The sequence below is a fragment of the Eptatretus burgeri genome, chromosome 15 (genome assembly GCF_056783735.1).
Source record: "Eptatretus burgeri isolate ZD-2024b chromosome 15, Ebu_testis_v1, whole genome shotgun sequence".
NCBI lineage: Eukaryota > Metazoa > Chordata > Myxini > Myxiniformes > Myxinidae > Eptatretus > Eptatretus burgeri.
Window position 1 is genome coordinate 5,914,500 of NC_140975.1, and position 25,921 is coordinate 5,940,420.

At 46.9% G+C, this 25,921-nt stretch overlaps 1 protein-coding gene and 1 long non-coding RNA gene across 5 annotated transcripts in view; one reads left to right on the plus strand and one right to left on the minus strand.

Annotated features, from left to right (window-relative positions):
* Positions 1-4,566: 4,566 nt before the first annotated feature.
* The window catches only part of LOC147011402 (uncharacterized), a 189,865-nt gene continuing 168,510 nt past the window's right edge, over positions 4,567-25,921 (minus strand). For 2 of the 4 annotated variants that reach the window (XR_015051763.1, XR_015051764.1), the window contains 3 exons: positions 7,296-7,413; positions 6,857-6,953; positions 4,567-6,737 (listed from right to left, as the gene is read on the minus strand). This is a non-coding gene — a long non-coding RNA (uncharacterized LOC147011402). The remainder of the gene's footprint in view (positions 6,738-6,856; positions 6,954-7,295; positions 7,414-25,921) is intronic. The other 2 variants (XR_015051766.1, XR_015051765.1) reach the window with 2 other exon arrangements.
* Positions 7,945-25,921, plus strand: part of CNR1 (cannabinoid receptor 1) — a 47,495-nt gene continuing 29,518 nt past the window's right edge. The window contains exon 1 of the mRNA XM_085856342.1: positions 7,945-8,117. The gene's annotated coding sequence lies outside the window, so the exon portion shown is untranslated. The remainder of the gene's footprint in view (positions 8,118-25,921) is intronic.

Below are 25,921 nucleotides of genomic sequence, written 5' to 3' on the forward strand. Positions count from 1 at the left end.
ATGTATAATTGCGTTCACCTTTAATTATACGATACATGCTCAAATACCATCAAACAGTTTGTTTTGCCCCCTATGGCAGCAATTTTGGATTTATGTAAATTAGTAAGTTATCAAGTAAGAAGGACAGTGTTTCATAAATAATATAACTTTTTAAAACACTGAATAATGTTACATAATTGTCGAGATATTGAATAAATGGAATTTCAAGATTATTTAAATTCAGCGCCCACATGCTCATCACTGGACTTGGTATTCCAACCCTGGCGGTGTGGCAAAGGAGATTGATCATGTCCTCATTGACGGTCGTTGGAGGATGATCCAGAACTGCAGGGTCTACCGGAGTGCTCAGTTCCTCAATACTGACCACAGGCTTGTTGTAGCAACTCTAAAGCTGCACCTTAAATCCTGGAGAATGGTACCATCCCAGCCTAGGCTGGATGTTGGCAAGCTCAGGGATGAGAGAGTCGCTGAGGAGTTTGCGAACAGGCTGAGTGGACACTTGGGGGTCTGGGTGCTTTGGGGGGTCCTGAAGAGTTATGGAGTGCCTTCAAGACCATCGTCCTTGATGTTGCCGGTGGATGTCTTGGAACTCACCGCAGGGCAAAGAAGAATTTTGTCTCTCAAGGGACACTGGATACCATTGACCAGAGTCGCAGGGCCAGGCTGAATGGCAGAGATGAGCTGTTCAGGGAGCTGAGGCATAAAACTGCACGTGCACTGAGGGTGGACGAGGAGGCCTATGTGCGAGGAATCTGTGAGGGGGTAGAGCATCACCTGTGGACAGGTGATTCTCGTCCTGCTTACAGGGGGATTCACGCATTGCGTTCATCCAAGCCCATCCCTCGGAGCACTGCAGTTAGAGCAGAGAGTGGTAGGCTCTTGACAGAGGAGTCTGACGTGAAGGCCCACTGGGCCGGTTACTTTGAGCGGTTGTACCAGGCTGATCCCCCAGCTGTCGAATTGGACGTCAGGGGTGTTACAATCCCTGTTGCTGACCCTCGAATCAACTGTGGTCCACCTTCGCTTGTGGAAACACGGGCTGCGGTGAACCAGTTGAAACGGGGCAAAGCTCCAGGGATCTGTGGCATCCATGCTGAACTTCTCCATGCTGGTGGAAATGCTGCACTCGTGTCGTTGCATGCAGTTTTGTGCTCTGCCTGGAAAACAGGCATCATCCCAACTGATTGGAAAAGGGGTCTTGTTGTTCCTCTCTGGAAAGGGAAGGGTGATCGCCAAGACTGCAACAACTACCAAGGGGTGACGCTGCTCTCAGTGCCGGGCAAGGTCTTTGCTCGGATAATTCTTGACAGGGTTCGCCACCATCTGCTTGAGCACCAGCGTCCAGAGCAGTCAGGCTTTACACCAAACAGGTCAACGATTGACCGTATCCTTGCTCTTCGTGTCCTCACCGAACGCAGACGAGAGTTTCGGCAGGGGCTGCTTGCAGCCTATGTTGATCTCTGTAAAGCGTTCGATTCAGTGAATCGGGATGTCCCCTGGAGGATTCTTGGTCTTCGTGGGGTGCCACCAAAACTGATCGATCTGATGTCTGAACTCTACTCTGGTACTGAGAGTGCTGTGAAGTGTGGTGGTACCATCTCTGACTTATTTCCAGTTGTTACTGGAGTTTGTCAGGGGTGTGTACTGGCCCCCACACTTTTCAGCACTTGTATGGACTGGATTCTAGGGAGGATGTCGGAGAGATCAAGCTGCGGTGCATCGTTTGGGAATGTCAAGATCTCGGACCTTGATTTTGCAGATGATGCAGTCATCTTTGCGGAGACTTTAGATATCCTTTTGGGGGCCCTCGAGGTGCTGAATGAGGAGTTTGAGCCCTGGGATTACGGGTTTCTTTGGTCAAAACTAAGATCCAGGCTTTCGGTGACATCTTGGATGCTGCTGTCCTGTCTGTGTCTGTTTGTGGTGAGGATGTTGAGGTCGTGGAGAGATTCACTTACCTTGGCAGTGATATTCATGTCTCTGCTGGCTGTGAGTCAGAGGTCAATAGACGTCTGGGTCGGGCCTGGGGAGTCATGGATTCACTGGATCATGAGGTGTGGCGCTGCCGGTACCTGTGCGGGAGGACGAAAGTCCGAGTCTTCAGGTCCTTGGTACTTCCAGTCTTGCTCTATGGATGCGAGACTTGGACTCTGACCAAGGATCTGAGATGGAGACTTAATTCCTTTGGTACCAGGTCTCTTCGGAGAATCCTTGGCTATCGCTGGTCGGATTTTGTGTCCAACGAGCGGTTGTTGAGAGAGACTCGGATGAGATTTGTGACCTGCATAGTCCGTGAGCGTCAGTTGCGGCTGTATGGACATGTGGCTCGTTTTCCTGACGCTGATCCTGCTCACCAGATTCTCTCAGCGAGGGAGTCTCATGAGTGGAGGAGGCCAGGGGGCCGACCACGTTACTCGTGGTTGCAGCACGTTGACCATCATCTCAAGGAGATGGGGATGGGCCTGGCATCTTCCTGGGGGATGGCCAGATGGAGGCCCCTGGAGTACCGGTGGAAAGTGGACGCAGCGACGCGCTGTTCTGGCACATGCTCCCATACCTGACCTGACGATTATTTAACCTTTCACCTTGACCTGATCTTGACCTTTAAAATCTGGCAGCCCCCTCTCAAAATTTTTATATGGTCTTAAAGGATAACTGTGCCAAATGTGCTGCTTTGGGCCAATGTGGTCATGATCATTCCCGTCTGCTACTCCACTAGTTCTCGGTTCTATAAGGTTGCACAATCTGCACTTGATGTGTGTAAAAATGCATTCTTTTGTGTAAAACTTGTTTTTTACATTATAATTTTCACTTCGGTTTGGATTAATTTGAAACAACTTTTACTTAATATTTTTTCCTCTCTGAGGAGTGTTTCCGTGTTTCAGTGGGGGGCGAGAATGCAGCCAGACAGCTTAGCCCATTATATTGTTGCAGACTTTGAGTTTGAGGTTCTCCACGAGGGGAAGTGCTCGGGTCCCTCCTGAATGTCCGGTCCCGAGGCCACCAGCCGCGGATCACTCCGCTGTTCGTTGTGAACTTTCTTGAAGACTGGTTTAAAATTGTGAGCTGTTAGTGATTGACAAACAAACAAACACAGACTGACAGAATAATGCACAAGACCAACCAATATACGAGGGGCAGTCAATAAGTAACCTTAAAATGGTGATATAAATTTGAGAATGTAATGTGTGTAGTTGTAGACGACATATGTTATATCTATTGGTAAGAGTTATGTTTTTCCTGTTTTAGACCGGGAAACATTAAGCGTATGACGTCAGTCAAGCAGTTCCAAGATGGCGGCTCCCTTGGAAGCATGCACTTGGGAGGAGCAACGTTCTGTCATCCGTTTGTTGGTAAGTGAGAGTGTGAGTCCCAGTGAATTCCATCGCAGAATGAAAATGCAATATGGTGACGCATATTTATCACTGCAGCAGGTGTATGACTGGGACAGAAATTTTAAAAGTGGTGTGTCCAGTGTGGCAGATGCTGCTCGCTCAGGCCGGCCTCACACAGCCAATACACCAGAAATGGTTGCAGGAGTTGAGCGCATGCTGAGGAAAGCCGTCACATTACGCTGGATGAAGTGGTCTCCCAATTGAACAATAGCCATAGTGCAGCACACCATATCAGCACAGACATAGTACCCATGTCTGTGTTTAGCTGTAAGTAAGTCAACCCCCGATAAGCATCTGCTCTCTGTCTCTTTCCTGGCATTTTGATTGATTTTGCTTTGAAATTCATTCTTTATTTACCTCAGCAAATAAAAGGTTCTTTTTATTTATTTATTTTATTATTAATAAATTATTTGTTGATTTCCAACCTGTCTGTGTTTGTCCTTTCCTTCTGTTGGTCTGGCATTATCCGAATCGACATAGACTGGGTGGTAATTACCACGGATTTGACCAAAAAATCGTCGGCACGCACCAGCGGTTAAAACGCTCGGCCGCCCGAATTAAAATCTAATCGAGATAATATTGGTGCTTTGCCGAGGGCGCGCTCCCCGCTCAGGTAACCACGTGACCTCTAGTTAAACGGAATAATTAGACGGCAGCCACTGCAACTCGTCGTTGACTTTGTGGCGTTCCTGGTTTTAAAACAATCCACCGCACCACAACGTTGCGGTTGCGACGGAATGACTGTCTTCAGGTAACCCCCTCCTTCAGGGAACATGTCCCTGAGAGGGCCATGCCACACACAGTGAGTTGCAAGCACCGTGGAGTTGTTCTGGGAGAGGGGAGAAGGACCCGTGTCTTCAAATGACCCCCTCCTGAGATGTAGTGGTAGTACTACATGTCTCACAGGAGGGACTTGTCCCCATGAGCCTGGTGGTTGTGGTTGATAGTATTATTTTGTCTTATGCTTGTGGATGATAGTACTCAAGGGAGAAACCGCAGGTGATCCAGGGTTCGGAGTGTACAAGTTATGTTTTGACAAGTTGTCCGTCGCTTTGCAATGACCATGTATTTTGTGGTCTTTGGGCTGCAACACATTGTGGTGATCCTCCCCCCCCCCCACCCCAACCTCCTCTCCCCTAACTGTGGATCCTCTAAAAGTGACTGTTTGTGGCACATCATCATGTTAAAATCCACAATGTGATCTCTATTTGTTTTGTTTTTTACTGTTTGCACAGTTGTCTCTGTGGTTATCGAACCACGCTTTTATTGCTTCCTCTAAATATGTCTGGTGTGTATGTTTGTTATTTCAATAAACACTCCTCTCATCCCCTCTCCCCTCCCAGTTGTCATGGTTACCAACATTTTGCTTATGAACCTCTCTCCTGAATCTTGAGGCTTGAGATATAAATACTGAGTTTTAAGGGTAGTCGATTCTTGGCCTGGCAGGATGGCCGAGAGGTACACACACTCGCCTTTAAGCTATCTAGCCTGGGTTTGAATCCCAACCCAGCATTGGTAAGGTGATTAGTCAATGTGTGTCCTCCCTCCGAAGGACATGAAACTTGGTGTCCCGTCTACTGACATTAGTTGGTGGATCCCCACGTCCTTCACAAGCTATCTCCGGCACCCTGAAAAAGTTACAAATTCCAGCCCTAACTACTTAGCGAGCGTAAGGTCTAGCCTGCCGGTTCGTGAAAGACTTGGGCCATAAACTTCTCTGAGCCAAGCACACAATAACGTGGAATAATTGTGGCCATCAGGTGAGAAGAAGAAGAAGAAACTTGGTGGTGGATTCAGGCAGGTTAAGGTGCATAAACTTCTTTTTTAAGCACAACTGTTTGGAGTTTGCAGTCATCGGTTAAACCACATTAACACAACCACAACAATTCCACAGCCTTGGATCCTGGACGTACAAGCTCAAACAAAACCACACACGATGAGACATTTGTACACCACGAGCGGGTGCCATGGTTGTTGTAACTTATCTGTGCGGTGATACCTGTGAAATATCATTACTGGTGATTCAGAGGGTGTGGGGTTGACAAAGTGACAATTAAACGAACCTGTTTGGGGGCTGCCTCGAAACCGCAGCGCATTTGTTGGGCCCGTGAGGCTTGTTCTTCCAGGATTCGTGGTGCGTGCTCGGGATTACTTTGTGATGGAATAACATGTGAAAGCCTGCGATGTATTCATAAAAAACAAAAAAAAACAAAACCGATCTCGTAAAACAATCAGCACAGCCAACAACAATGGATAATTGGGGGACAAACATAATGGAGCAAACGAAACGCTTTGCCATCACAGTTGATCGGAAAGATCTGTTTGGGAACAAGGAGCAAGGCTGCAGGTGGCAGGTGGATGGTTCAACCACACCATCACATTCCATCGGGAACAGGGAGCAAGGCGGCAGGTGGATGGTTCAACCACACCATCACATTCCATCGGGAACAGGGAGCAAGGCGGCAGGTGGATGGTTCAACCACACCATCACATTCCATCGGGAACAGGGAGCAAGGCAGCAGGTGGATGGTTCAACCACACCATTACAACGATCGGGAACAGGGAGCAAGGCAGCAGGTGGTTGGTTCAACCACACCATCACATTCCATCTGGAACAGGTAGCAAGGCAGCAGGTGGATGGTTCAACCACACCATCACATTTCATCAGGAACAGGGAGCAAGGCTGCAGGTGGATGGTTCAACCACACCATCACATTCCATTGGGAACAGGGAGCAAGGCAGCAGGTGGATGGTTCAACCACACCATTTTAATACAGTCGATCAGGAACAGGGAGTAAGCCTGCAGGTAGATCGTTCAACCACACCATTACAGTTGATCAGGAACATGGAGTAAGCCTGCAGGTGGATGGTTCAACCACACCATCACAGTCGATCAGGAACAGGGAGTAAGCTTGCAGGTGGATGGTTCAACCACACCATTACAGTCGATCGGGAACAGGGAGTAAGCCTGCGGGTGGATAGTTCAACCACACCATCACAGTCGATCAGGAACTGGGAGCAAGGCTGCAGGTGGCAGGTGGATGGTTCAACCACACCATCACAGTCGATCAGGTACTGGGAGCAAGGCTACAGGTGGCAGGTGGATGGTTCAACCACACCATTACAGTCGATCAGGATCTGGGAGCAAGGCTACATGTGGCAGGTGGATGGTTCAACCACACCATAACAGTCGATCAGGAACTGGGAGCAAGGCTGCAGGTGGCAGGTGGATGGTTCAACCAGGTCATCGATTTTTTCTTTAACTAGCGGTCCAAAAGAACACGATACAGATGCGTTCCGTTGATTGTGCTGCCAGTGTGTTTTGTTTAAGATTTATTCCCACTGCAAGCCACAGGGACATCAGTGAAACAGGTGGAGGCTTCAAGTGCATGAGGGATCGAAAACGCAATTACAATGAGACCTTCATTTCAAGGAAGAAAACATGTAACCGTTTACATTACCATGTCGGCCTCTCGATTCCCCATGAAGCCGGCTGTCGCCTTCTGTCCTTGTCTAATGGCGAAGCTTGCACACGCACGAGTAAGACACGTGTCAGGTCTGGGATAAAGACGTTGGGAGATGTTAATGCACCTTTATTCAAATTCACAAGGACATCATGATGCATCAATCTCGCTTTACACGAATTACAAAGATTTTGAGAGACGTGGCACATCCATTTTAATAACAAAGCCATGAAAAAGCAATGGACAAAATCAAAAAGTAAATTGTATGTTTAACCTGCGGTGACAAATACCGGAGGGTATACCCTCAAAATGACGTCATGGTGCATGTTATTATTTATCATGTGGGAACCATATGCTTCAGGTCTATAACCCATATATGCCTCCTGAATAGTTTCCAATCTCTCCAGTAGTAGATCTATCCGATTGGAAAACTTACATGGTAATTTGTTGTTGCAGTTTAAATGTCCAATATGTGTTTGTTTCATTCCAGGTCTTCATGATGGTCTCCGCTCAGTCCCAACCCAGCTGCGAAGCGGACGATGATGATCGGGCTCCTGCAATGCACCCATTAGGCCATGTTTATAGCTATGAGTAAACGGGAAGGTTTTGCTTTCCTTCTTTACACTGCGCAGCATTCACCAGGGTATGGGAAGCGGGGTTGATCACCGAGTGCACTCCGTTTCTTCTTCGTGAATGCTCATCGTACAGCACGCATGGCTGGTCTTGTAACGACTAACTTTGACCCCTTGGAGAGGGGTCAAAGTTTGCTTTCTTCTATATACATATATCTATGCTTGATTTTGATGTCGCATACTCTCGTCACACACATATGGATGTACACACATATATATATATATATATATATATATATATATATATATATATATATATATATATATATATATATATATATATATATATATATATATATATATATATATATATATCAAGCCACAGGTCCAGGCACGAGTCGTAGATCGAAGACCCCATAGGAATATCCGCCCATTCGCTGAATTAAGGAACTAAAGAACCCATGCTGGAAGCTCCAGACGATGTGCGTCCCTCCTCCCCACGTCTCCCCAACCACTCCCTGCATATTCTGTCTCTCCCACTCGCCCTCCCTTGATTCTCGCCTCGCTCTCCTGGTTCTTTTCCCCCATCAGTCTCTCTCTTGTCTCTTCACACTCCAGCCTCTTCCCTCTTGCTCCCAATCTCCTCTCCACTCCACATCTGCAGCATCTTTCGCACAAGTGACCTGGTGAGCCCAAACAAACATCCTAATATGCGATATGTTCATGTTCAAATGTCTGTGTAATAATTGCTCATTCGCTTCTTATCTTAGTTTACTGTTATCCTTCCATTGATTATGAAAATATAGTAATGGGATTACATTAAATATTTCATTTCGATACTTGCATGCACTCCGTACATTAATGATGTGTGTGTGTGTGTGTGTGTGTGTGTGTGTGTGTGTGTGTGTGTGTGTGTGTGTGTGTGTGCATGTATATATATATGTATATATATATATATATATATATATATATATATATATATATATATATATATATATATATATATATATATATATATATATATATATATATATATATATATATATATATATATTAGTGCGACGGTGTTTCACAAGCCATTGTGTGTTGCTCGGGTGGTCTTGTCCTGTCATGACCCTCTGCCCGTGCCTTGAATCTGTGCCGGTTATATACAGAGCGATCAGTACCTCGGGGTTGCATTTAATTATTAAATCAGGTTATATAATCATTTTCACCTATTGCTTCATTCATCTTCACTCTCCCCCACGCAGCATGATACTTCACTCCGTGCATGCACTCACGGCGCTGCCTCCTCTCATCACGGAAAGTTTATGGACCGTGAATTGACCATTGCTTTTAGGACCAGAGATAGGAACCATTGCACCTCTCCCTTCTTTCCCTTCCACGTTAGTCATGGAACTACCCTCACAAACGTTAACACACACGTACGGTCACACCAAGCTTGTCACGAGACACGTGGAGCGATGCTTGGTGTGTATTAAACAAAGTTCCCGGTACTGTGGTCATGCCACAAGGTGCATCTGACCGGTGTGTTTGGGGTGGTGCACCTCACGACACCTCACAAGGTGTTGCTGCCCTCGCCATGTCTTCGAAGCATCCTGACGTGCTTGTAATAACAATGGTCTCGGATCGGCTGCCTCCATGGCGGCGTGCGCGTTGGGGCTGACGATGCATGATGGTGAGGTCTGTGGATGCTTGTTGGGTCTTTTCCACCCCGTTAGAGGTTGGGTCTTTACCCCAGAGAGTGAGTCCCAGGATAAATGATAAAAAATAAATTTTCACAACAACACAATGCAATGACTTATCCTATCCACTCAAAACCAATAATGAGATTAAAATACAATCAGAGTCTCTCAATATTCCACAGATCACAAAGAATGATCTAATATGTTGTTATAAATCATCAAATATCAAGTAGCTTACCACTACAATGTTGTTCTTGTTAATTATCACAGTGCATAAAGAGCTGAAGATGAATAGGAAGCACACGGAACACCAAGAACGGAACAAGTCATTGGGACATTTGGAATGGAAAAGTCATTGGGACATTTGGAATGACGAGGCCATTGGGATATTTGGAATGGAAAAGCCATTGGGACATTTGGATTGGAAAAGTTCTTGGGACATTTGGAATGGAAAAGTTATTGGGACATTTGGATTATTTGAGAGGCTATGAGAATGTCATATATCATACCAACGAATCCGTTACAACTACTGTGTAATACACAAAACCTTGTTTACAAAAAATAATATTAATCAGATTGTGAAAAAAGCTTTATTACCTCCACCACTGAAGATGGACAGAGGTTATGTTTTCACTCCTGTATTTAAGCCCACCTGGAACATAGTTCTGGAGAGCTTATGGGAAGGCACGTCGTCCGTCAATCCACAAATAAATACAATTTCTCTGAAACCACACATACGATTTCAATGAAACTTGACTACAACGTTCATCACCCGTGATGTGCCAAAGTTTATTCATGCAATAAAAAAATCTAGGTCTGAGGGGTCTAGGAAGGAGTTTTCCAGGGAGGTTGCCCCCCCGAAAGAAGTATTTCCTTTCTTCTCAAAAACGACACACTCAATTCAGATGAAACTTGACTACAACCTTCATCACCGGTGACGTACCAAAGTTTGTTCACCTATTTAAAGAATCAAGGTCAAAGGGGATTTACGAGGGAGGGGGGAGGGTTGGAGGGGTGTTGCTCCCCAAAATAGGTATTTGTCATAACAATGGTTCATTGGTACATTTTGCTGATTCCATCCCACGTTGACTTCCTCCTCAGTATCATTGTTCTACCATGTGAGCACCCAGGAGTATTGCCCTGATTTTTCTGGTTGTCTGTCTGCGAGCACGACATCTCAAAAAGTTATGGACAATTCTGAAAAAAACTTGGTGGCCATTTTGGATGAATTTTTTCGAACTTGGTGAAGATCCAGATATGGATCCGGATATGTGAATTTTTGAAGTGATTCTTTATCATTGCACGATCTGGCCAAAAACGATATACGGCACGATATCTCAAAACGTTATGGACAAGTTATGACAAAACTCGGTGAACGAGTTGGTGAGGTGACAAGAACAAGCCGATTCAATTTTGGTTGAGGTCTGGATGCAGATCCGGTCGATCAGTAGGAAACCAAATATAAACTGTTCAACCTGGTGGAGGTATGCACTCTACGGAGTGCCATTCTTGTTTAAACAAGGAGAAAAGGACATAGAATGTCATCGCCCCCATGGTTTTAGTAATTTTGCTGTTTGGAGTTGAAAGGCTGGCCCACATTTGCAAGATTTAGGTGTATGCACAACTGTTAGTTAGTTAGTTAGTGTTAGTGGTCATGTGATATAGAAGAACATTAGTGCCATTTGTGCCATTTGACATTTGCATTTATAAGCCATCATTCATTATATGTGTGCCAAGTTTGAACAAGAAAGGCAAATAAAATGCATGTCCAAGAAATGTTTGAGGACGTGTTCAACAGCGGGTATTTTTTTTTAACAACTAAAATGGCTACCAGTCTACCAGTTGACAATGTTTGATCGGATCACAAAATAAATGGAGGGACAAGTGTATGCCATCATGTGCTGTGTTTGTGCCAAATTTGAACAAAATCGGACCATGCATGTTCAGGAAATGGTTGTGGACACATTTAAGTTACAAAATAGGCGCCAGTTGGCCATATTGGATCTGCTCTCGACAAAACAATCACGCGCATTTGTAAGCATCATTCATTGTCTTTGTGACAAGTTTGAACAACATCGGCAAATGCATGTCTGAGAAATGGTTGAGGATGTGTTTGTTCAATATTGAGTTTCTTTTACAACTAAAATGGCTGCCAGTCCACCATCTTTGATCACATTCTTCCCATCATGTGCTGCCTTTTTGGCTACTGGTTGCATCATTGGTTAGGGGCATGGCTATGCCGCTGATGCAGTGCTCCTATTACCAGTATACTGGTACTCATTTTGCCGACCTCAGAAGGATGACAGGCTGAGTCAACCCTCCTGGTGTTAATTCAGTGGAAATTGGGCTCAAACTCGGGACCCTGGGATCCCAAGCCACCACCCTAACCGCTAACCCAACACCAGGCTTGATCACATTGTGAAACAAAATGATGTGCATATGCATACCATCATGTGTTGTCGTTGTGCCAAGTACACATCAAATCGGTGAACACACGTCCTAGATATGGTTGCGGACGCACGCATGGACATGAAAATCGAGGCCAAATCCATAAGCCCCCATTTCAGACTAAGTCCAAAGGGGGCAAATAATGCTATCCCTCAAATGGACAGCACACTGGTACGGTATCGTCACGTGGTATGAGTGTGATTGTTCCTTTCTTTGTCCACAACGAGGAAGTTGATATTAAAGGAATAATGGAGTCAACTCAAGGTGATGGGATGTTCATGGAGATGATGCTAGTGGAGATTTGATGTTAAGGGTAATGTAATGCTCGTGGTGATGAGATGCAAGTGATGATGTGATGTTAGTGGTGATGTGATGTTAATGAGGATGTGATGTTTATGGGGATGTTCTATTAGTGATTATGTGATGTTAGTGATAATGTGATGTTAATGATGATGTGATGTTAATGGTGATGTGATGTTAGTGGTGATTTGAGGTTAATGATGTGATGTTAATAGGGATGTGATGTTAGTGGTGATGTGATGTTAGTGATGATATGATGTTAATGATGATGTGATGTTTATGGTGATGTGATGTTAATGGTGATGTGATGTGAGTGGTGATGTGATATTTGTGGTGATGTGATGTTAATGGGGATGTGATGTTTATGGGGATGTTCTATTAGTGATGATGGGATGTTAATGATGATATGATGTTAGTGGTGATGTGATGTTAATGATGATTTGATGTTTATGGTGATGTGATGTTCGTGGTGATTTGAGGTTAATGATGTGATGTTAATCGGGATGTGATGTTAGTGGTGATGTGATGTTAATGGTGATGTGATGTGAGTGGTGATGTGATGTTAATGGGGATGTGATGTTTATGGGGATGTTATATTAGTGATGATGTGATGTTAGTGATGATGTGATGTTAATGATATGATGTTAGTGGTGATGTGATGTTAGTGATGATATGATGTTAATGATGATTTGATGTTTATGGTGATGTAATGTTCATGATGATGTGATGTTCATGATGATGTGATATTTGTGGTGATGTGATGTTAATGGGGATGTGATGTTAATGATGATATGATGTTAGTGGTGATGTGATGTTCGTAGTGATGTGATGTTAATGGGGATGTGTTGTTAATGATGATGTGATGTTATGTGAGTGGTGATGTGATGTTAGTGGTGATGTGATGTTAATGGGAATGTGATGTTAGTGGTGATGTGATGTTAATGATGATATGTTAGTGATGATGTGATGTTAATGATGCTATGATGTGAGTGGTGATATGATGTTAATGATGATGTGATGTTAATGGGATGTGATGTTAATGATGATGTGATGTTAATGGTAATATGACGTTAGTGGTGATGTGATATGAGTGGTGATGCGATGTTAATGATGTGATGTTAATGGGGATGTGAGGTTAATGATGTGATGTTAATGGGGATGTGATGTTAATGGGGATGTTCTATTCGTGAAGATGTGATGTTAGTGATGATGTGATGTTAGTGATGATGTGATGTTAGTGATGATGTGATGTGAGGTTAAGGATGTGATGTTAATGGGGATGTTCTATTCATGATGATGTGATGTTAATGGTGATGCGATGTTAGTGGGAATGGGAGGTTAGTGGTGATGTGATGTCAGTGGTAATGTAACGTTCGTGGTGATGTGATGTTAGTGGTAATGTGACGTTCATGGTGATGTGATGTTAGTGGTGATGCGATGTGAGTGGTGATGTGATGTTGGTTGTGATGTGATGTGAGTGCTGATCCGATGTTAGTGGTGATGTGATGTTAGTGGTGATGTGATGTTGGTTGTGATGTGATGTCAGTGGTGATGCGATCTTTGTTGATACGGCACATAGAAGGGGATGTGCTATTTGTGGAGATGGGAAGTAAGTGGTGATGTGATGTTATTGCTGAGATGTGATGTTCATCGTGATGTGATGCTCGGTGTGATGTTTCAAAATCTTATAACGCACTTAAATGTTTCATCATCCCTTAATTCACTTTGCTCAAACACGTTTTGGGATGGTTATTCTGATTATGTGGATTCCAAGTATTAATGTGGTTGTGCCAGTCCTTTGATGTGGAATTTGTGTAATGGAGTTTCGTTCTTTCACAGCAGGACAGTTTTTAGAAATCAAGTATATAAATTCAAAAAAACATTGACAATTTTGCTCCGAGTTATGGACTGTATATGCTGACATAAAAAATTGATGTAACAGTACACATTTCTCACACTATTGTGAGTAACTTGTTTGCAGAACATATTGACATATGTTGTGTACCCATCGTGTGCTGCCTTTTTGGCTGTGAGTTGCATCATTGGTTAGGGAGGGCACAGCTATTCCGCTGATGCAGTGCCTCTATTACCAGTATACTTATGCTTATTTCACTGACCTCAGAAGGATGACAGACTGAGTCATCCCCCTGGTGTTAATTCAGTGGCCAACGGGGCTCAAACTCAGGACGCGAGGATCCCAAGCCACCACCCTAACCGCTAAGCCAACAACAGGCTATATGCTAAGTTTAAAGCCTGTTACCAATAGCTGGTTGGTTGCACATTGTGCAAATATATAAACTGCATAAAATTATGAAACTATAGAAAAAATATACATAAATATGATGTGCAGTTTAACCATTTCTCTTCTGTACCAACAAGAAAAATTGCTCTTGATAGGCTAGTGGAGGCTCGGTTCACACTGGGTTGCTGACTTGAATGTTGAGTCGTTCTGATAAAATTAGAGTTTGGTGCACAAAAAAATGAATTCATTGGATATAATTCCCAACCGCCAATCATCACTTGATATATCTGCACATCTATTTCCATATGTATGTGTGTGTGTGTGTGTGTGTGTGTGTGTGTGTGTGTGTGTGTGTGTGTGTGTGTGTGCGTGTGTGTATGTATATATATATATATATATATATATATACATATATATATATATATATATATATATATATATATATATATATATATATATATATATATATATAAATATGAGGCCCCGCAAGGAGTGATGTAAGCGACATTTTTTAATGATATGATGATGACAGGCTCGGATGATAGGGTGTGAAAATAGTGCTATATGGCATTAACTCCAAAATGGCCGATGTGTCCCTATCACTCCTCGCGGTGCCTCATATATATATATATATATATGCAGTATATATATATATATATATATATATATATATATATATATATATATATATATATATATATATATATATATATACACTTTTTTTTTTTACATATATATATATATATATATATATATATATATATATATTAATATTGTTGCGGGCCAGGGTCCGGTGGCGAGAACGACCACTAGGTGGGGGAAGTTACGTCATCTCCCACCAGACTCCCGGAATTAGAGGCCATCGCGCACGGATAATTCCACAGCCGCAGTTCTGCCCACAGCCGCACGTGTGGAGACCGTGTCTGCGAAGGAGCCCGGGTGGAGAGCGTGGAGTCCAAGGTAGAACGGGGCAGCAGACAGGACCCGAGAGACCTGGTCAAGGTCGGGTGTACTTGGACCAGCACAACAGACAGGCCACCGAGGTGAGACGTGGGCAGGCACTCCATGATCACGACCTTCCTTTTTCAACCAACAACCAAGGGACCAACTCAACCGCCAAACTCAAGACTCCACCACAGAACTCCAGAACTCCAAATAACTCAACCACTCAACTAACGACCTTCCTACTTTCTTTACAACCAGCCAACGAACCTACCGACTCTCTCACTCTACCCTGAGGATGGTGTCGTAATTTATAGATCCCCCTGGACGGGGAGGGGCCTTGGCGAAGCTGACGTCACCCTGATTGGACAGGGCCTTCATGGGGTCCGCCCTTTCTGGGCGGGATTTCAGCCAGGCCGGGAAAGCCCGCCCACTCCACGCGTGTTTGAGGAAGGTGGTCGGTGGTACAGCCAAGATTGAATTGGAACAATTGGGGAAGCCGAAAAGGAACTGCGGATGTGAAGATTCTACCTCGAGAAACAAGCCTCCGGAGACAGCAGATGGGCAATGGTGCACTGTGGCCAGTGAACCGAGGGCTGCAAGCACGATGGTACCGTGGATCATAATGGAGGGGATATAATGATTTATTAATCTAACTAAAAAAACATCGCAATGCACCCCTTTTGCTTTCCCACTACACACAAGGAGGGGTCCGATCTGCACATATACTTAATGGCATAACTAACTTCGGGACAACTGTATGTTTGTATGCATATGGTTTCTGGAACTGTAACATATATATATATATATGTATATATATATATATATATATATATATATATATATATATATATATATATATATATATATATATATATATATATATATATATATATCCACACACATTGTTGCCGTTCTGAAAACTGCATGCCTCGAAGGCAACGACACCCAACATACAGTGATCCCCAGGTAGTTATTTTGTTAGTGTCTGTGCAGTCAGACCTTCCCCTCATGTCTAATGGGGTAACGGGACAATGTGCGTTGTATGGGTCTGAAAGCTGGGTGTAATTATATCTCTATCTTCTTTTCAATCTTGATTTCATTCCAACCGTTTCCTTTTATCCAAAACAAGTCAAAGCAGGCACCGCACCCAGACAGCCGCCTGTGAAAATCAGAACGATGAGAAACTCTCCACCACAAGACTGTATGGGATGCACGTGGTGCGCCCTTTCATTCAAATCTGCATCTAATCATTATATCTGTCTTCTTTTCAACCCTGTTTTACATCCAACCCTTTCCTTCAATCCATGATACAAAGCGAAGCAGGCACAAATGTATGATAACAGACATGCGTGCAGCTCTGTGGTAATCATCACCACACTGTACGGGACACGCATGGCACGCATCTTCATTTGTGTCTGCGCGCTGATTTACAACGGCGTCTTGCCATCGACCTTTGCTCACCACCTCGGCCACCGATGTCTTCCACAAACGGCAGAGGTCATCGCGCACCTCCTCACACCTCTGCCTCGATGCAGAGGCGTGCTGCACGCTCCAGACCGCTCAGGCCATGTGGCATACAGACGGAACAAGCGCATTGACCAGCGCCAACTGCAGAGCACCGGGGGTTCCCTGAACAGGCATGCAGGACCGACGCAACCCTTGGCCAGTCGCTGGAACACAGCCCGGGAGCTCGGTGAAAGGCATTTCATGGCGTGGTGTTCGGAGCAAGTAAATTCTGCGGCTCGGCCATGTTGCGCCGGATGTACAAATGGGACCACTTCCTGCCATAGGAGCCTGGCAGCGCGGGCCCCGGGCCCAATAGGAGCACACGATTTGGTGATGATGCATCGCTTCGGGACGTCACCCCACCCTCCACCACGGGGCTTATAAAAGGCGGATCGTGAAGCCATGTGCTCTCTCGATCTCTACTTCGCCTGCTGACTCCACCTTCCTTGCCTGCTGGCATCCACCCACTCTCCACGCCTTGCCTGCCTGCCTGCCTCTCTCTCTCTCTCTCTCTCTCTCTCTCTCTCTCTCTCTCTCTCTCTCTCTCTCTCTCTCTCTCTCTCTCTCTCTCTCTCTCTCTCTCTCTCTCTCCTGCTGACTCCACCTTCTTTGCCTGCTGGCGTCCGCCCACTCCACCTGCCTTACTCGTCTGCCACTCCACCCACTCTCGCTCTCAATCTCTGCATTCGCCTGCCGACTCCGCCTGCCTCGCCTGCTGGCTCCACTCACTCCGCCCACTCTGCCTGCCTTCCTTGCTTGCTTGCCTGCTCCGCCCACTCTCTGGACCAGTGCACGTGCTTCCACAAGCCCTGGCACAGTAATTAGCAGGAGACAACGCGCCAACTCTCAAAGTGGGATTGCTCAGTGGAGCGTCCCCCAAAGTGTAATGGGTAATGCAGTCGGCCGACCATGCAAGGTATTGCGAGGTCGTTAGCCTTCATCTCCTCTCCTTCCTTCTGATTATCTCATCTTCATCAGGTGTGTGTGTGTGTGTGTGTGTGTGTGTGTGTGTGTGTGTGTGTGTGTGTGTGTGTGTGTGTGTGTGTGTGTGTGTGTGTGTGTTGGCGCCTTTCCTAGCTTAAGTTAAAAGTGTAGAAGATATAACGTACAAGTCTGCTCTATGTCTGCTTTAGTAAGTTGCTTGCTTGCTTTTGTCGCACCCCATAAATTCCTTGCTATCTCTTTTGTACATAACAATCAACCCATTTACCATGCCACATTCTTTTCCTCACCTGATTGTTAATAAATGCTTGTTTCGAAATGTTCCCAGCTCGTTTTTTGTCTTTTCCTTCATTTATCCAGCATGGTCCATATCCTCGCCTCGCCGGGACGTTATCTCCCAATGATCCATTCATCTTGCCGGTACATTCCTTGGCAGTTATACTCGTCTGCATCGGATCCGGTGAGGTGACCCAGTCAGGACAAGGCGTACCGAGGGTGTGTCCCCCGGTAATTAGGTCACGTGGCTATTTTAGGTAACCGGTTAACCTTAGACGGGGAACCCTAGGTCACGTGGTTGAGTTATTGGTGTTCACGGTCGATTAGCGATCCGCCGCATCACAGAGTTATCCGTGTGCGACGGCCTGTGATTATGGATAGTCTGGTGGGAACCCGAGGTAGATTTCCCCCCCCCCCCCCACTTGTGGTCATCTCACCCCGACCCCGGGTCCGCAAAAGTTTTGGTGTCAGGAGTGAGATTCGAACCTGGGGTATGCTTAACGCACCCCCAAAATTAAGAGCAGGTTTGGATATATATTATATTTAATTATTTGTACGGACCATGGCGGACTAAGACGAGCTGGTTCAGGTGGGTTTTGAAACAACAATGTTAGAGGAATCCATGGCACAGGATGACAGTTTTGCGGGAGATCATTCCCTGCAGCCACACCCAAAGGTAATGTTGGCAACCGCGCCAACAACAATGCTTGGGGCCCCCACCACCAAATTTCCCTCATGGAGGACATAGCGAGTCCAATGGGAGCCACACCCAACAGTAGTAGATCGGCCTCGCCAAAGCCACTGGATATGAACCATTTTCTGGATATGATGACTCGTATGATAGGTGATATGAAAGTGAGACAAGAAAAAATTGATGGGAATATGCAAGCAGGACAAAACCAACAGAGGAGTGATATGCAACAGATGAACGGGAATATGCAAAAACTGGCTCAGCATATGCGAGTAATGGGCAATGAAATTCGGGAAGAAATAAAGGCGGGTCAGGAGGATCTGAAGGCGCAGCCGGAAAAGGTAAAGGGCGAGATGCAAAACATGGACCGGAGGATAGCAGAGGAGATCAGGACAGTATGTGAGGAAATGAACGGGCTGAAAGGAGAATGTGGAAGGTGTTTGAATCACGATGAAGATTGGTAAGGAAGAAGTGACAAATAAAATAACGGCGGTGAAGCGAGAAGTAGATAAACTCGGAAGGGGGATGATGGAAATAACGAAAGGACAAGGGCAACTAAAAGTGGAGATTGGGGAAAAAACGAACGCGATGCAAAATTTGAAACAAGGCAGCAGGAAATGAAGGGGGGAATTGGGGGCCGTAAAGGAGGAGTGTAAGGTGAGACATGATGAAAATGGTTAAGGAGATGGGACGGAAGGTAGAGACGAAAAACCAGGAAATGGGAAAGCGATTAAAAGAAACATGAGGATGAGACCAAAGAGTGTTTTAACATAGCAAAAGAGCAATTAACAGAGACACAAAGAGAGATGAAACAGGTGAAGGATGAATTACATAAAGTAAAAGAGGAGCAAACACAAATGTAAGGGAAGGTGAAGGACATTATGATTGAGCTTGTTGAATGTCTTGAGACCCGATGTAAGGGTCAGGATAACCTCTTTCAGGAACAAAGGGATAGAATACGCTCCCTCGAAGCAGACCATGACCAGGTGATTCCAGTGAAAATAAGGGTGTGTGAGGTGGAGCAGGTGCATGATGCTAAAGGGTACATACTGAGTTTTTTGGGGGGGGGGGTAGAGGCCCCAGGGTCCCTTGGGCTAACACAAGCCCCCAGTATGATTGTGCCAGAGTATGTGCAGAGTGCGAGTAACATGGCATGGACGAGTGCGCAACACGATGCGGGATGCACATCGATCCAGATGGGGTTGATTAATTTTTCGGGCGAGTGTCTTGGGCTCTGCGGGTGTTGGCACCATCAGAATCTGGAGGGTCTGCCCCTGCATTTGTCCCTCAAGGACTGGTGAGTGGGGCTAGGAACCTGGGAGGCTGGACGATGCTGCTAGCGCTGTATGACGGGAAGACCGACCTGAGGGCATATTTGACCAAGTGGTCAAGGGTAATGGCTGGAGCACGGACGAGAGGGGGATCCATCTCGTGGCAGCACTGCGTGGCACGGTGGCTGAGGTCCTGACGACGATGCCACTGGGAGCAATGACGTTGGCAGGCCTCCGTTCGGCTCTAAGCAATCGATTCAGAATAGAACAGCAGAGCGAGCTTGTGAAAGCTCAGCTCAGCGGGCGAAAACGGCTACCTAATGAAAAACTGGGAGATTTGGATTATGACATTCACTGCGCAGTGGGGATCACGCATGCAAACATGGCAGCACCCTCCTAGGAAGACCTTGTCCTGGACTATTTTATCCAGGCTCTTGCGGGTACCAACACCGGAGTCCTGCTGATGACATTTCGGCCAGAAAACCTCCAAAAGGCAGCTGACACTGCCACCCAATGGGAGGCATCGAAGCCGCCGCAAGAGGATCCGAGCACCATGCAATAACTGTCTGGCAAGCGGGCCCCATGGACAGTCACGAGCCTGGAGCCAGAACTGGTCTTGACACCCGAGCGGAGCTGGAGGGAATGGTCCAGGACATGGTCGACCGCTAGTTGGCAGGATCTGGACCATGGCAAATGGTTCTGAGGAGGAGACTTGGTGGGCCATTGGTAAATACCCCAATTCGGAGCATAGGGGGGGAGGAAATTTGGAACAATGGAGGCATGCAACGTACCTGGTAAAGTGTTATAACTGTGGACGAGTGAGCCACCTGTCACGGGAGTGTCGGTCCCCGCGCAGGGAGAGACCCCGACATAACGGACCACCAACTCTGCCCTGAGCAGACCGGACTTGCCTGCCCCAGACACCCCCTCCCCCCCGCCAGTCCCAGGGAAACTAATGAGTTCCGAGCATATAGGGCCATGCTCAGCAGGACCAGATGGAAAAGAGCCCTCACCGCTGCGACAGATCATTTATTGTGGCCAAATTGGCACTGGCAGTTTGACAATTAGGTGGAAATTGCTGGCATCGGGGTAGACGCCATTGTGGACACAGGAGCAAGCGCCACAATCATCAGCCCTGTTGTTCTTAATTTGAGTATAGACAGTTGGGATGATATCGACCGTCTGCAAAATCATAGTTTGCAGGTAGCTACCGGGGCAACGGCCCCCATCACAGGGTTTGGTTTCGTGACCCTTAAATTGGGCTCACAAAAAAAACGATTGAGGTTTTGGTGGCGGAGGTGTGCGACCTATGCCGAATAGGGTTAGATGTGCTAACCACCGGTGGTTGCAAAATCGACTTAGGCCAAGGAGTCATGCAGATAGGTATTGAAGAGTTGCCATTGGGGGGCATGAGCACGGATAACAAGTTGGAGCTGGAGGCTCCCAACTCCGTGATCATCCCCCCGGGTGCTGAGGCAATAGTTCTGGCACAGTGGTGGGCTCACCCAACCTGGCAGGGACCCTGTTGTCTGGTCGAACAACTGGTGGGGTAATCAACCCCAGACTTAGTCGTGGGCTGCACTTTTGTAAATACTGACGGGTCTGTCGTGCCCGTCAGGTTAATTAATGTGAGCACGGAACCATGCACTATTGGACAGGGCACGAAGGTGGCAGACGACACCCCAGTAATACAAGTCACAGAGCTGAAGTACGATAACATCAAGTCGGACCGACCCTGGGGGGATCTTTAGAACATAGCAGGAATTGGCCCGATCCCATTTGCGAGATGGTAAATCGGAGTAGTGTAGATTTTGAGGAAGGCCAGTGGGAGGTCTTACACAAACTTGTTGACCGACATATAGAAATATTCTCCTTGTCGCCTTAGGATATTGGACGTACGGGCCTGGTGAAAAATCAGATCCACACCGGTGAGGCTCACCTCACCCACACACAAACAACATCAGATCACGTGTTGGTAAAAACAAAAAAGAGCAGAGCACCCATTCAATGATGTCGATCTAGTTTTTTACTTTTAGTTGAAAGTCCCTCTTCCTTAAAAATGTAAATCTCAACCGCCCAGATCATATTGTTGTGAATTCTGGCCCGACCGGCGTGCGATCGGCCGCTTGACTCGAATGGCGACCGCGTCGCCCACCGGAACGGACAATTCAGTTGTGACCCTCTTGGAACTATCGCCAAGGAGCTAGTCACGGGTGGGGGTTTAACCTCACCACAACCCAGTCCGCATTCTACCCACGCGAAATAGGGTGAATCGCCGAAAGTCGATATACCAAAGTACTCGCACGGGTAACCTCCCAAAAGGTTCTACCACGCCACAGGTCGACTCCGGACACGAACCGCTTAAGCGGCTCGTTCCGCGCTACAGGAATAACCGAGCGGAGTTATCGTCGACCTTGACGGTTCAGATTAGTTACCGGGTGTTTTAAACCCACTATCAATCCCTTACGTGATGCAACATGGAGATTCAACAAAGGAAAGGACGAAGCGAAACGGGGGAACAATTGCAAAAGCACATTTAATGCGTGACACACGGAAGCACGTATTTCTAGTCAGCAACAATTACTCATGAACGTATACAGAGGCAAGAACAAAAGCAAAAACGAAACGCAGAGCTACGAACGAATATAATAATTACACTGGCACTTACGCAGGTCTTAACTTGACGGACTGGCGCCACACACACATTTACACAAAACCCAAAGAAACAAAAGTAGCGACTTCCCTTTTTGCGCACCGAGTCCTTCTCCCGCGCCCTCAGCTTTCAGCTCCTCTGGCGTGGTCGGTGAGCTCGTGCTTCGCGCCGACACGTATTGGCCGCTCGACGCCACGGACGGGGTTTTGGGGAATGAACGGGGTTTTCCGGCATTATCACGGTGCGGACGGGGGGCGGGGGGAAGAAACCGTCGATACTTGGGGCCGAGAGAGGGGAATGGCAGACGCTCTGTCCCACCAGCGGGGTCTCGGGACCGCACCGACTCCGACTGACCCTCGGACCAGGAACTCTCGAGCAGGAGCTTCCTCTCTCTCACCACACCGTCATGTACAAAGGGATCAAGCGCGCACTGAACTCTCCTCGTCCGCTCCCTTTTGTAGCGAGGGGCTCCGCCCTGTCGCTCCGCCCCGTTCTTCGCTCCACCCCTCTTCGAGGCGTTTCGAGAAAGGTCTCGACAGGGGGCGTTCCTCCTCCCTGATCGCGTCACACCACGCATCCACCAATCGGGAGCGAGCTGCCCCACCCTCCCCCTTCTCACCAAGCGCGACGACCATCAGGCTGGAAATTCGGGCGGGAGATTCAGGCGGTAGATGTTCGAGCGAGAGATTCAGGTGGGAGACCTCTCCCCCAGGCTCCCGCAAGAACCTTCAGTGCACAATCCCGCGTCCCTCACCCATCCCGTGGAGATCGTGGCCGCACGGTGGATGTAGGATGGCGTTCGTAAGGTGCGTGGTGGCGAAGATAGTGGTGGGGAATATTTTGAAGGTGGCGTCGTGGTGTGAATGGCACGGTTGTTGAGATGTTGGTTGTGGAGAGGTTGGTGACGATGGGTGGCGTTGTGGTTGCCCCAAAATAACAACAGCAAATGAAAAACGGCTAACTAAAGCGTCGCAGCCCGAAGGAATCACACATGTTCCCTCTAAACAATGGGTGTGGGCTAACTACACATGAACTTATCGATATATCTCACCTGAGGACCTTTCTGGTGTATTGCAAATTTCCACAACCGTAACAATATATATATATATATATATATATATATATATATATATATATATATATATATATATATATATATATATATATATATATATATCTTCTTCTTCTTTAGGCTGCTCCCGTTGGGGGTCGCCACAGCGGATCATCCGTATGATCCGCATAGTGATTTGGCACATGTTTTACGCCGGATGCCCTTCCTGACACAACCCTGGTCGCCTCTTACGACACAGGGATATGGTACACCTATATTAACCAGAGGTATACATCGGCCCAGTACACTGGTACTCATTTCGCCGACCTCGGAAGGATGACAGGCTGAGTCAACCCCCTGGTGTATTAATTCAGTGGCCCAACGGGGCTTGAACTCAGGACCTTTTGGATCCCAAGCCGCTGCCCTAACCACTGCACCAACACCAGGCATATATATATATATATATATATATATATATATATATATATATATATATATATATATATATATATATATATATATATATATATATATATATATATATATATATATATATATATATATATATATATATTGTCGCGGATTCGCGCCCGCCGGCGTGCGAACAGCCACGTAACTCGAATCGCGGCACGTCGCCCACCGGACGGACAATCCAGTCGTGACCCTCTCGGACTAACGCCGGGAACCAGTCACGGGTGGACCTTTCGGTCTCACCGCGATCGAGCCAATCGGCCCCCGCGTGGGATAGGGTTGCTCGCCAAATTCGACCTACCTAAGTACCCACACGGAGGGTAGACCGGGCGATCGCACCTCGCCACAGGTCGACTTCGGACATGGGCCACTTAAGCGACCCGTTCCGTACTATCGGGATAACCGAGCGTTGTTATTCGTCGGCCTCGACGGTTCGATTAATTATCGGGCGTCTTAGCCCACGACCAACCCTTTACGTGAAGCAAGATGGGGATTCAATGAAAGAAATGACGAAGCGAAGCGGGAAAACAGTTCAATAATAAGCACATTTATTTCGCGGTGAACGGAAAGCACACATATACAATTCCACCAAAAGCACATGGAAAAGAAGAAGACAAAAAGCAAATGCGACAATGCAGATCTAATACCGACTACGCGAGCACACGGCAACACTTATACAATTTTACTTCACAGACGGCGCCGACAACACACATTCCCAAAGCAAAAGAAAAGAGAACCACCCTCCAGGATGAGGGGGTAGGCGGGCCTGGGGCCGAGACCGTGTCGGGCCTACCCGTCTGATGATGAGACGCGGAGCGGCGGTGGTGCCTCAACTCCGCGGGCCTCGCGGACGGTGTCTGGTAGGGGGTGGGAAAGGGGCCCCCTTGTCGCACTATCTCAGCGCGGGGGGAAACAGGAGGGGGTTGCTGATGCTCGGGGAAAGGAGGATTTCACAAAAATCTTGGGTCCCGCGACGAGCGTCTCCACCACGACCTCGGTCGCGCCGCCGGCCTTTCCCTCCGCAGTTCCTCGAATCCGACGCGAGCACCCCCTCAACCGCCTTCGCCGCCACCGCCTCTCCACAGCTCCGTCCTCTTCACTCCGACTCCGCGAACTCCCAACTGCGAACTGCCACTTCAACTCAACTCTTCCTCCGCTTCCAACTCAACTCTTCCTCCTGCGAACTGAACTGCCTCGACTGACGAACGCGGCCCCTTATATCCCCCGTGGCCTCGCTCCTTCATCTTTGACCCTCTGCCTCCGACCTTTCACCTCTCTTGCTGGCTCCCCATTGGCCCGAGGAAAAGTGGGCGTGAATGCTTTTTGATCCATGAATTTGCATATAGCGACCGCCCTCCAACGCCCTGGAGGCGGGGCCAAATGGCCCCCCTCGCTCACCGATTGGACGGAACAAAAGTGGGCGTGAGTCGTTTTTGATCCGTTTTTCTTCGGAAAGTCCGCGATGCTTTTGAACACGCTGCACGGTGCGCGCCATACACGAGTCCAGCATCGGTGCCCACGAGTGGCGCGAGATGACGGTGATGCGATGGTGGTGAGTTGTGACGGTAAAGGTCGTGGCGGTTGTGGTGAAGCGGCGTTGTGGTTGGTGGTTGTTGTTGTGATGGCTGTTGAGACGTGGTTGGTGGTGGTAATAATGGCGGTTGGTCCAAAATAAAGATAGTAAAGAAAACGGCTATCCTGAAGAGTCGCAGCCCTCATGAATGACATTTATTCCCTCTATACAACGGGTTTGGGCCTAACTACACATATACTTACCGAGATATCTCACCTAGGGACCTGAATGGTGGTTTGCGAATTTGGTCAACCACAACACTACCTCCCTCCTTACAGACTCGTCCCGAGTCGTCAAATTTTCGTGTGCCATCATGTGTAGTTTTCCCCTAGTACATTTTACCTACGGATCCCTGAGTGCGACATTCATGGTATTCGTGTCCCCAAAATAAATAACCTAAGGGCTGAGTAACTACCTAAACAAACTCACTCACACG